General features: G+C 43.4%; 3 pseudogenes; 1 reads left to right on the top strand and 2 right to left on the bottom strand.

Annotated features, from left to right (window-relative positions):
- On the bottom strand, positions 361–941 carry LOC102187510 (annotated as a pseudogene).
- Positions 5,575–6,159, bottom strand: LOC102187787 (annotated as a pseudogene).
- On the top strand, positions 12,204–12,788 carry LOC102188064 (annotated as a pseudogene).

The following is a 13,426-nucleotide window of genomic DNA, read 5'->3' as shown; positions in this document are numbered from 1 at the left end:
ACTTGTCCAGCAACCCATTATGAGCCTTGGTTTGTTGATCATTAAAATGGAGTCATTGAGGTTGACTTCTTTGCAGAGATGTGTGAACACTGAATTATTCCTTTGAAGGCAAGTCTCCACACTATTCAAACTCAAATTGAAAAGACTTTGATGCCTACTTACAGTTTGTGTTCTGTTTGCCATGAAACCTTTTTATCCTCCACTTCTTGCCTGAGTGGGATGCACCTGGAAAAAAAAATCATACAGACAGTTTTTAATATAAAAAAACTTTGAAGACCCTTCTCAGAGAAAATATCCACTAGCCCAAAAGTCTATACTAAAATTCTTACTGACAAGGGAGCTAAAAGCCACCTAAGATCTTCAGTAGAAGCAGATTGTATGCAGAAAGCTCCTTAATGTTTTCTGCTTTGCTGCCTGGAGCAGCTCAGCCAGACTGCTTTGCATGTCATCAGCCTGCTGGAAACCCTGGCAGAGCTCACAGATGATCGAAGCACCAAGGCTGTCTGCCTTCAGTGTGTCCTTTATATCCAAGCTGATCACATGCACAGGCTGCCAGGTCTTCTGTTCTCTAGCACACAGATCTTTCACCACCATTTTATACACCCTCTCAGCACAGGTGAAGATGACATCAAAGGGATCTGTGCACTCTTGAAATCGTTCTGGACAAGGCTTAATTATCTCATTTGTCCCCAGTGTGTGAAACACCCCACTGCTGCTATAGCATACCTGGTCTTTGAGGAGAAGGTCTTGGCGCATCTACTCATATGTGGTGGAGAAATCATAGACTACGGGGAGGGTGCCAGTCCTGGGAGAGTCATACAGGATCCCACTCCAAAAGACCTGACATTGAATCCTTTCTTCTTGAGGATATTGTGGGCTTTCATGCTTCTGTTCATGTTGCTCATATAGACCATAGCCATGCTGACTGGGGAGGAGGGCATGATGGTGGCCATTTGAGACTCCAGCTGCATGGGTGGGCTTCAGGGTCCAAGGGAACTCTGAAACCAGGGAGATGAGCACCTGGTCCAGCTCTTGTAACTAGTATAGTGTCAAAGAACAGAGACCAGGTTTATATGCAGTCATCACTCTGAAATGGGTAGAGAACTCTTGATTTATGAGTGCATTAACTCTTGAATGATTGGGTTTGGATAGTGGATTTGGACTAGAGAACTAGATTCAGTCATCTGAACAATCTGGTATTAAATTATCTTTAACAACTAATTCTGGGCAAAGGTGTCACTACCCTGTGGCTGTTTTGAAATCTCCACTTATGATAGAAATGAAAAAAGGCAAAATGGCTGTCTGAGGAGGCCTTACAAATAGCTGTGAGAAGAAGAGAAGCAAAAGGCAAAGGAGAAAAGGAAAGATATACCCATTTGAGTGCAGAGTTCCAAAGAATAGCAAGGAGAGATAAGAAAGCCTTCCTCAGTGATCAATGCAAAGAAATAGAGGAAAACAATAGAATGAGAAAGACTAGAGATCTCTTCAAGAAAATTAGAGATACCAAAGGAACATTTCGTGCAAAGATGGGCACAATAAAGGACAGAAACGGTATGGACCTAACAGAAGCAGAAGATATAAAGAAGAGGTGGCGAGAATACACAGAAGAGCTATACAAATAAAGATCTTCATGACCCAGATAATCACAATGGTGTGATCACTCACGTAGAGCCAAACATCCTGGAATGTGAAGTCATCCTGGAATGTGGGCCTTAGGAAGCATCACTACAAACAGAGCTAGTGGAGGTGATGGAATTTCAGTTGCACTATTTCAAATCCTAAAAGATGATGCTGTGAATGTGCTACACTCACTATGCCAGCAAATTTGGAAAACACATCAGTGGCCACAGGACAGGAAAAGGTCGGTTTTCATTCCAATCCCAAAGAAAGGCAATGCCAAACAATGCTCAAACTACCGCACAATTGCACTCATTTCACACACTAGCAAAGTAATGCTCAAAATTCTCCAAGCCAGGCTTCAGCAATACATGAATTGTGAACTTGCAGATGTTCAAGCCGGATTTAGAAAAGGCAGAGGAACCAGAGATCAGATTGCCAACATCCATTGGATCATGGAAAAAGCAAGAGAGTTCCAGAAAAACATCTATTTCTGCTTTATTGACTATGCCAAAGCCTTTGACTGTGTGGATCACAATAAACTGTGGAAAATTCTGAAAGAGAAGGGAATACCAGACCACCTGACCTGCCTCCTGAGAAACCTATACGCAGGTCAGGAAGCAACAGTTAGAACTGGACATGGAACAATAATCTGGTTCCAAATCAGGAAAGGAGTACATCAAGGCTGTATATTGTCACCCTGCTTATTTAACTTATATGCAGAGTACATCATGAGAAATGCTGGACTGGATGAAGCACAAGCTGGAATCAAGATTGCTCAGAGAAATATCAATAACCTCAGATATGCAGGTGACACCATGCTTCTGGCAGAAAGCAAAGAACTAAGAGCCTCTTGATGAAAGTGAAAGAGGAGAGTGAAAAAGTTGGCTTAAAGCTCAACATTCAAAAAACTAAGATCAGAGGATCTGGTCCCATCACTTCATGGCAAACAGATGGGGAAACAATGGAAACAGTGAATACTTTATTTTGGGGGGCTCCAAAATCACTGCAGATGGTGACTGCAGTCATGAAATTAAGACACTTGCTCCTTGTAAGAAAAGTTATTACCAATCTAGACAGCATATTTAAATATATAGACGTTACTTTGCCAACAAAGGTCTAGTCAAAGCTATGGTTTATCCAGTATTCATGTATGGATGTGAGAGTGGGACTATAAAGAAAGCTGAGCACCAAAGAATTGATGCTTTTGAACTGTAGTATTGGAGAAGACTTTTGAGAATCCCTTGGACAGCAAGGAGATCCAACCAGTCCATCCTAAAGGAAATCAGTCCTGAATATTCATTGGAAGGACTGAGGCTGAAGCTGAAACTCCAATATTTTGACCATCTGATGCAAAAAACTGACCCATTGGAAAAGACCCTGTTGCTGGGAAAGATTGAAGGTGGGTGGAGAAGGGGATGACAGAGGTTGAGATGGTTGGATGGCATCACCAACTCAATGGACATGAGTTTGAGTAAACTCCAGGAGTTGGTAATGGACAGGGAGGCCTGGGGTGCTGCAGTCCATGGGATTGCAAAGAGTTAGACATGACTGAGTGACTGAACTGAACTGAACTTATGATATTAGGCAAAATGCCCAGACTATTCCCAAGCTTGTCATCAGCCCTTCCAGTGACCTGAGAACATGCGTATGAAGAACATGTTTGAAATTTCCAAGCTTACACTTCATTCAGTTACAAGAATTGTTCCATATTTTTTTTCCTACAGTTGTTGCTTTAGAATTGTAATTGTGTTAAATCACAGGAAGATACACATAGTTTTGCCCATAAAGTAATAAAATTATTCACCTGTGTAAAAAGGGAACTCCTGGAAAAACATCCCTGCAGATAATATTTCAGGAGTTCCAAGAATACCACCTACCCTCCATTTGATTTTCTTGAATTCATGATGATTCTCCAGGGACAGGAACAGCCACCACTAACTGTCTCATGTCTTCAAGTAGACAGTTGTCTGACTATTCTATACTAAAATATAGTCATTTTTAGTTTCATTCCTTTGTTAGTTTGCAGAATTAACAGAGCAAAGGATATTGATCTAAAAATTATGAACAAGACATAAAATAAGGACAGTCCTGTTCCTTCAAAATGGTGCAAGAGAAACATTCACTTAGTACATCACAGATTTTATGTCCCTGTGCCTCCAACAGTTAGAGTGATTGTCATATTCATAGTCCTACCTTAGAAAACACACTTGGTCTTCTCAAAGTGTGAATCTCAGACCCAGGGGATTAACATCAACCTGGAATGTCTGAGAAAGGCAACTTTGGATCCCAGACCACCAAATCAGAAACTCGGAGTGGAGACCAGAGGTCTGTCATGTACAAAGCCCTTCGGATGATTGCGATGTACACCATGACTTGAGAGCAACTGCCTCAAAGCAGGAGTTTCTGAGCCTTGACTGGAACTTGGAAGTCCCTGGGAATTTGTACAAAGAATGGCTTCAAGAACACAAGGGAAACAGAACATTTGTAAGAGAAAAGTCTTACAAACACCAGGCATAAATGGAAAAGTAGTCACAACTTAAATATAGCGTGAAATGTTATTACAGTCAGTGACCCAGACTTGAAGGGATCCTATAAGTCATGAAGAACGAGATCTTGGGTGTGAACTGAATAGAGTGAATGGAAATGGATCAGGGCCTTATGGGCCTTCCCCGCCAGGTCCTCAGTCAGCCTTTGTCTGTGAAAACAACTTCAGTCAAAAAATAACCTTAGGAACTTCCCTGGTAGTTCAGTGGTTAAGAGTCTCTCTGCCTGTGCAGGGGGCACAGGTTTGATCCCTGGTCCAGGAAGATTCAACATGCCATAGGACAATATAACCCATTGGCCACAACTACTAAGCTGGCCCACTGCAACTACTGAAGCCTGCCCACCTAGAGCTGGTGCCTCAAACCAAGAGAAACCTGCACACTGCAATGAAGAAAATCCACACAGAGCATGGAAAACCCAGCACATTCAAAAATAAAGAAAAAGAATAAGCTTAATCACAGAAGTGAGAAAAGGCAGAAACAAAGGAAACCAGTCTAACAAAACTAAATAATAGTTTAGTCACTAAGGATAGTTAAGTATCTTTAGTTCTCCCTTAAGTGCTGTAGATAATATTTTGAGACATATCCTGTGAGCTATCTTGTAGATACTGAAACACCTACCCTGTGGGTTAACTACACAATGACTATGCATTTGCCATGACATTTGCTGTTTTTGTTGTTTAGTCGCTAAGTCACTAAGACTCTTTTGCGACTTTGTGGACAGTAGCTGCCAGGCTTCTCTGTCCATGAGATTTTTCAGGCAAGAGTACTGGAATGGGTTGCCATTTCCTTCTCCAGGGAATCTGCCTGACCCAGGGAATGAACCTGTGTCTCTTGCATTGCAGGCAGATTCTTTACCACTGAGCCACCAGACTGGCCCCGTCCATGATATAAGCTTCCACAATTTTGAAATTGCTCGTAAGGAAAGAGGAACAAACCAACCATAGAACTGAAGAGTAACTGGACTTAAAAAATCAAGATGACACAGATCAAATCAGCTCATGACCAACATCAAGATGACTATCATAGCTGTTTCTGCATGTAGCCCCCTCCCTCTGTCTATAAAAATGCTTGCCCACTGATTGTCAGAGGGGCAGAGTCAGTCTTTGGAGAGGAGTCTGTCCTTCTCCCTGAACTACCACTCCCCTGCCCTCTCCACCTGATTGCCAGGATGCAAAATAAACTTTCCTTTCCACTAAACTTGCCTCTTTATTGGCTTTTGAGCAGTGAGAATCCAGAACCCACTTTCAGTTAGAAAACTCTAATCAAAATCAGAGGGGAGGAGTATGTTTCTAAAGGAGTTAGGAAATACTTTAAACCAACCTTGAAGACTAGCGCACAAATTGGTGCCATATAATGTGACCAAAGTAAAGGAAGGAGTCCGAGAGTCGGCCATGGCTTGCTCTCTTCTTCAGTAGAAGCAGACCGTGTGCAGAAAGCTCCTTCCTGTTTTCCTCTCCACTGCCAGGAGCAGCTCAGCCAGACTGCCTTCCATGTCTTCTGCCTGCTGGAGGCGTTCGCAGACCTCACAGATGATCAGAGACCCAAGCGTGGCGTCCTCCGTGTTGTCGTCCATGTCCACGTTGATCACGTGCACAGGCTGGCAGGTCTCCTGCTCCCGGACCCACAGCTCTTCTATCACCCGGTCATAGACGCTCTCCTCGCAGGTGAAGATGACATCAAAGCGATCTCTGCACTCTTGAAATCTTTCCGGGCGAGGCTTGATTCTCTCGTTTCTTCCCAAGATGTGCAAGATGCCGTTGCTGGTATAGCGTTCTCGGTCTATGCGCACAAGGTCCTTGCGCATCTGTTCATAAGTGGTGGAGAAATCATAAACCACAGGGAGGTTGCGCGCAGTTCCTGGGAGCCTGACTCGGGATCCAGCTCCAAAAGACCTGACACTGAAACCTTTCTTCCTGAGAATGCTGTGGGCCTCCATGCTCCTGTTCATGTTGCTCATGCAGACCACAGCCACCTTGAGGGAGGACAAGGACATGGCGGGGGCCACCTGGGACTCCAAGCAGATAAGTGGAATTCAGAGGCTGAAGGGACTCTGAAACTTGGGAGAGGATGGCCTGGGCCCAGCTCTTCCAGAGTATTCGCGTCAAAAAACAGAGAACGTTTTTATAGGGAGGCACCAGCCCTAGATGAGTGGAGATCTCTTCATTGGTGACTGGGTTAAATCTTGAGTGACTGGGGTTTTGTTTTCTTTTTCTGGTATAAAGTCTACTGAATTATACTTACATATGTACACATATCCATAAGGAACACATCCACAGAAACTCAAGAGCCCCCTCAGGCCACCTTTTAGCTTGAGTGATTGGGTTTGGATAGTGGATGCTGAACAGAGAACGCAATCCAATCACCAGAACAATCCAATGATTAAATCACCCAACTTCTACTTCAGACTTGTGCCTACCCCCAACAGCCATCACAGAGCATTTTGCAATCTCCAGTTAACCCCTTCATTGCTTATGCAGATAGTTCTAGTTTTGTACTTAGGCAAAGTCAGTACGCTACTCACAGACTTGAAATTTTCAAGCCTATACCTAATTTAAAGACACAAAACATCACTATGGCTATTCTGTATCTTTTTCTCATATTGTTGATAACTTCGGAAGTGTAACTGTGTTAAGTTGTAGGAGGATATCCATATTTCTGCTCCTAAATTTATAAGATTATTCACCAGAGTCAAATCAACCTCTGGAAACATTTCTGCTGATAGTTTTTCATAAGTTCAGTTCAGTTCAGTTCAGTCGCTCAGTCATGTCCGACTCTTTGCGACCCCATGAATCGCAGCACGCCAGGCCTCCCTGCCATCACCAACTCCCAGAGTTCACTCAAACTCATGTCCATTGAGTTGGTGATGCCATCCAACCATTTCATCCTCTGTCATCCCCTTCTCCCCCTGCCCTCAATCTTTACCAGAATCAGGGTCTTTTCAAATGCATCAGTTTTTTGCATCAGGTTTTACTCATGTACTATTTTCATTCTTAGCAACTCCAGCAACCAACACATTTCCCGCTCAGTGTCCACAATGTTCAGGGTTTGATGTCTTCCTAAGATTTTTTTGATGTGGAACATTTTTTTTAAGTCTACTGAATTTGTTTCAATATTGCTTCTTCTTTTTTTCTTTTTTTTTTTTTTTGGCTTTTTGGCTTTGAGGGATGTGGGATCTTAGCTCCTTAAGCAGGGCTGAACCCTGTACCCCTTACATTGGAAGGTGAAGTCCCAACCACTGGACAGCAAGGGAAGTCCCTCATTTGCTTTTTTCTAACTCTACAATAGACATCAACTTCTACAGTTCCATTAAGAAATATGCCACTAGATCAAAATATAAACAATAAATTCACCACCATTAAAGTTCTAACTTTCCAATCTTTTTTTAATTTAAATTTATTCATGTTGATGCATGCCAATCTTTTTTATATTTTTATAACCTATAGGGCTTCCGTGGTGGCTCAGCAGTAAAAGATCCACCTGCCAATGCAGGAGATGTGGGTTCGACACCTGGATTGGGAAGATTCCCTGGAGAAGGAATGGCAACCCACTCCAGTATTCTTGCCTGGGAAATCCCGTGGAGAGAGGAGCCTGGCCAACTATAGTACACAGGGTTGCAAAAGAGTAACAAACAACTTAGTGACTAAACAACAGAGAGGACTCTTAAACGATGTTCCAAAACCTTTTTAATTCAGTACCATTCTTTTTAATTTATTCAAGTACATTTTATATTTTTAAGTAAATAAAGTCTATTTTTAATTTATTTTACACTACAAAAGAATACAATGTTGTATTAGCTCCTACTGTATGACAAACTAAATCAGTTATACATATATATTTATATATATACATTTTTAGGATTCTTTTCCCATATAGGTCATTAGAGACTTTCAGAGAGTTCCTTGTGCTAGAGTAAGTCCTTATTAGTTAACTATTTCATGCACTTTATATTTTGTAATTCATCACTATAATCTCTCCATCTAAGTACCTGCAGCATTTTAATCCTCTGTCACATTTGCCTTGCCTGTCTGAACAAAGAGGAACTCAGAAACATATTACATTTTCCTCAAAATGGGTATTCTGGTGAAAATAGTATCAGCTGGATAACACATTTCTATCTTCAGAAGAACATCCTGCTGCTGCTGCTGCTAAGTCACTTCAGTCGTGTCCTACTCTGTGCGACCCCAGAGACAGCAGTCCACCAGGCTCCTCTGTCCCTGGGATTCTCCAGGCAAGAACACTGGAGTGGGTTGCCATTTCCTTCTCCAATGCAGGAAAGTGAAAAGTGAAAGTGAAGTCGCTCAGTCATGTCTGACTCTTCGCAACCCCATGGACTGCAGCCTACCAGGCTCCTCTGCCCATGGGGTTTTCCAGGCAAGAGTACTGGAGTCGGTTGCTGCTGCCTTCTCCAAAGAACATCCAACACTACCTAAAAACCTACCTTAATTTGGTGTTCCCATCACATGAAATGATAGCCTCAACAGATTGTCCCCTCCAGTCACCAATCCTGACACTGAGTACCCAGCAGCAGCAGAAAGACTAATGATAAAGCCCAAGGAATCTACCAGGAAAGAAACCCTCACGTTCCGACCACCAGCACTGCCACATGCAGATATATGCACATAATCACCTGTGGTGAAAGAAAATTGAGTGTTTCTAAATTACTACCCTCTCTCTTCTTCAGCAAGTCCTCTTATTTCACTTCAACATCTCTCTTGATTCCACATCTACTCCACCTGTCCAGAGCCACAACCCTACTCCTGGGTCCACTCTTTACCTCAGGAATTACTGTACTAGCTGGTATATCTCCAGGTCCACCCTTCACTCCAATATGCCCACAATGTGTAGAGAAAGTCATCTACTTGGTGACACAGCAAATAACCTAATTCAACCATGCCAACTCCCTCTCCTTTATTTTCTCCTTTAAGATACACAGGTCTTGGTGTTACTGCTGATCACAACCAAGAATAAATCATTTCCCAATAGTGAGGATGCACTTTCAGAGGAGCATAATACTAAAAACAATGAATGTTAAGCATGAACAAAATTCTCTTGAGGAAAGAATTCTTTTCTCCCTGGAATTTATATCAGTTCAGTTTAGTTCAGTAACACAGTCATATCCGACTTTTTGCAACCCCATGGTGTGCAACACACCTTGTGCAGGACTTCCTTGTCCATCACCAACTCCTGGAGCTTACTCAAAATCATGTCCATTGAGTTGGTGATGCCATCCAACCATCTCAATCCTCTGTCGTCCCCATCTCCTCCCACCTTCAATCTTTCCCAGCATCAGGATCTTTTCAAATGATTCAGTTCTTTGCATCAGAAGGCCAAAGAATTGGAGTTTCATCTTTAGCATCACTCCTTCCAATGACTATCCAGGACTTATTTCCTTCAGAATTGGCTGGTTGTATCTCCTTGCAGTCCAAGGGACTCTCAAGAGTCTTCTCCAACACCACAGTTCAAAAGAATCAATTCTTCAGCACTCAGCCATCTTTATGGTCCAACTCTCACATCCATACATGACTACTGGAAAAACCATAGCTTTGAGTAGATGGACCTTTGTTGGCAAAGTAATGTCTCTGCTTTTTTGATATGCTGTCTAAGTTTTTCAATTTTTTTTCCCAAGGAGCAAGCATCTTTTAATTTCATGGCTGCAGTCACCATCTGCAGTGAATTTGGAGACCAAGAAAAGAAAGTCTCTCACTGTTTCCATTGTTTCCCCATCTGTTTGCCATGGAGTGATGGAACCAGATGCCATAATCATAGTTTTTGGAATGCTGAATAGTAAGCCAGCTTTCTCACGCTCCTCTTTCACCTTCATCAAGAGGCTCGTCAATTCCTCTTTGCTTTCTGCCATAAGGATGGTGTCATTAGCCTATCTGAGGTTATTGATATTTCTCAATGCAATCTTGATTCCAGCTTGTGTTTCATCCAGGTTGGCATTTCGCATGATGTACTCTTCATAGAAGCTAAATAAGCAGGGTGACAATATATAGCCTTGACATACTCCTTTCCTAATTTGGAACCAGTCTGTTGTCCCACATCTGATTCTAACTGTTGATTCTTGACCTGCATACAGGTTTCTCTGGAGGCAGTAATGGTGTCTGATATTCCCATCTCTTGAAGAATTTTCCAGAGTTTGTTGTGATCCACACAGTCAAAGGCTTTACTGTATTGTAGTCAATGAAGCAGAAGTAGATGTTTGGTACTTAATTATTAAACTATTATTATTTAGTCTTGTTAGACGGACTGCTCTCCTTTATTTCTACATTCTCTCACTTCACTGATTAAGCTCATCCTTTAGCTAATTTTTTTCACAGACAAAAGTAGGCAGAGGACATAGTTGGGAAAGACCATAGGGTCCTGTTCTGTTTCACTTTGAGCCCAAGATCTTGCTGTACAATGTTTGTTAGACCCCTTCAGGTTTGGGTCACTACTCTAATAAAATTTCATGCTGTATGTAGCTTCTGACTACCTTTTCATTTATGCCTGGTGTTTCTTTGACAAGATCTTTATCTTTTGAATATCCTGCTTCCCTTGTATTCTTGATGCCCCATTTTGAACAAATTCTCACAGCTTCCAAGAATCGATCGAGGCTCAGAAACTCCTGCTTTGAGTCAGTTGCTCTCAAACCTTGCTGTACATTGCAATTATCTGAAGAACTTTGTACATCCCAGATCTCTGGGCTCCACTCCCAGATTTTCCAATTTGGTGGCCTGGGATCTAAAGTTACCTTACCCCACATTCTGGGTCAATGTTAATGTCCTGGCTTTGGGACTCATATTTGGAGAAGATCAAATATGTTCACTGAGGTAGGATTCCTTCAATGTGACAATCACTACAATTGACAGAGACACAGAGCCATAAAATCTGTGAGTTTCTAAATGCATACTTCTTCTGAACAATTTTGAAGAGACAAGACTGTGTCTCCTTACTGTTTGGGGTACGGTTCATAATTTTTAGTTCTATAACCTTGGTAGGTCACCTCTGCAAACTGACAAAAGAAAAGGAATTTAAAACTACTATATTTCAGTATATACTGTTCAGAGAGAGCTGTACTTGAAAGCATGGGGAAGCCATGGAGGTGGCTCCAGTCCCTGGAGAAACATCATGAAATCAAGAAAATCAAATGGAGGATGTGCCTGTTTTTAAACTCTGGCAACATTAACAGGAGGAATGTTTTCCAAACAATTGCTTGTATTTGTGCTTGTATTTGTGAATCGTGCTATTATTTATGGGCAAAATTATGTGCTTCCCCGATAATTTAACAAAATTATAATTCTAGATTATCAATTGTAGGAAATAAATATGAAACAACTATTTTGCAGTTATACATATAATGAATTAATTGTAACTTTGAAAACTTCAAACACACTTTTCACATGCATGTTCTCAAATCAGTAGAGAGAATGATGACAAGCTTGGAAATAGCCTGGCACATTGTCTTATATGTAAAGTAGAATCTTCTAAATGTGGCCCAGAGGATGAAGTGGAGACTACAAAACACTCCCACCAGGGAGCCAGACCAGGGTAGAGACTAGACGTGCATATAATTGAATTAACAAACTTAGCTTCACTTCAGTATTCTTTCCTGGAGAATCCCATGGACAGAGGAGCCAGGTGGGCTGCTGTTCATGGGGTCGCACAGAGTTGGACAGGAATGAAGCAACTTGGCAATCTTCGCCTCATACACACAGGCACAAACAGAGTTAACTGTACCTGGCAAAGGACTCCGGGGTGGCAAGGGAGCTGGATGGGCACCTCCTGGCACTCGAATTGGGTGATTGGATCACCAGGTTGTTCTGGTCACCCCGTTGGGTCTACTGTCTACATCCAATCACTCAAGCGTTAAGCTGATATCCAATCAAGAGGTCTCCGCCCACCTTGGGCCCATGCCTCCATGGGAAGGCTTTCTCTCTTCTCTGATTCAAATGCTCATTACAAAAGTGGACACAGCCGGTCATCTGCCTGGCCTTCAGAGTCCCCCTCGGACCCTGAAGCCCTTCTGTCCAGCTGGAGTCCCAAGAGGCTGCTGCCATGCCCTCCTCCCCACTCAGGGTGGCCGTGGTCTGCATGAGCAATGTCAACAGGAGCATGGAAGCCCACCGCGTCCTCAGGAAGAACGGGTTCCATGTCAGGTCTTTTGGAGCCGGATCCCACGTGAGGCTCCCAGGAGGGCCACGCAAGCCACCCGTGCTCTACGACTTCTCCACGCCCTATAAGAGGATGCACAGCGACCTCTCCTCTAAAGACCAAAAGCACTACCAAAGGAATGGAGTCTTACGCATCCTGAGAAGAAATGAGAGAATCAAGCCTGGCCCAGAAAGGTTTCAAGAGTGCCCAGATCCCTTTGACGTCATCTTCACCTGTGGGCAGAGGGCCTATAACCGGGTGGTGGCCGACCTGTGCGCCAGGGACCAGGAGACCTGGCAGCCTGTGCCGGTCGTCAACGTGGACATAGACGACACCCTGGAGGCAGCCAGCCTTGGAGCCTCGATCATCTGTGAGCTCTGCCAGGGTCTCCAGCAGGCAGACGACACGCAAAGTCATCTGGCCGAACTGCTCCAGGTGGCCGAGGAGAAAACAGGAAGGAGCTTTCTGCACACGGTCTGCTTCTACTGAGGAAGCACCTTGGCTGGTTTCAGCTCCTTGGTCGGTAAGAACTCGTGCCCGGACCCTTGAGCTGCTGGGCATTTTCTGGGAGCGGCTTCTACAGAGCCGTTTCTGCTAAAGGCCGTCTCTGTATGATTTGTTGTCAGGTACACCGCACCCAGTGAAGGAGGTGGAGGAGGAGAGCAAGGCATCGCACCGCTCGGGGAACGTGGAACACCGGTGGACAGGCCGGCCCCTCCGATGCGGGGCACGATGGTGCGGGACTGGACCTGGAAGGGAGAACTCAGTGCTCACAGGGTTCTGCAAGGAGGTTAATCTCGAGGACTCTCTTTTCTGGATGGACATGCAAGGCTGATCACAGAGCCCGGGACAAGCAATGCATTGAAGGATATGCGGAGAAAAAGGAACAGTGTCTCTTTGATTGATCTATATGGATACTAATTTCCTTTTGTCCTTTTGGCGTGGTGTGTCGATACGACGGCTTGTTTTTTCTTAAGTGGGGTGGGAATATGTTGAGTGGAAATGACATGGAATGGGAAATATTTTTGCTTTGAGATTGTATGCCTTTGACGAATGCCTGCTTTATTAGAAACTCAGGGTAGATCATGTGTAGCTCTTTGGGGGGAAAATCCAAGCATGATTTGTTT

Source organism: Capra hircus, chromosome 15 (genome assembly GCF_001704415.2).
Source record: "Capra hircus breed San Clemente chromosome 15, ASM170441v1, whole genome shotgun sequence".
NCBI lineage: Eukaryota > Metazoa > Chordata > Mammalia > Artiodactyla > Bovidae > Capra > Capra hircus.
Note: the sequence above shows the minus strand (reverse complement) of the source record. Positions and strands in the feature narration are given on the sequence as shown.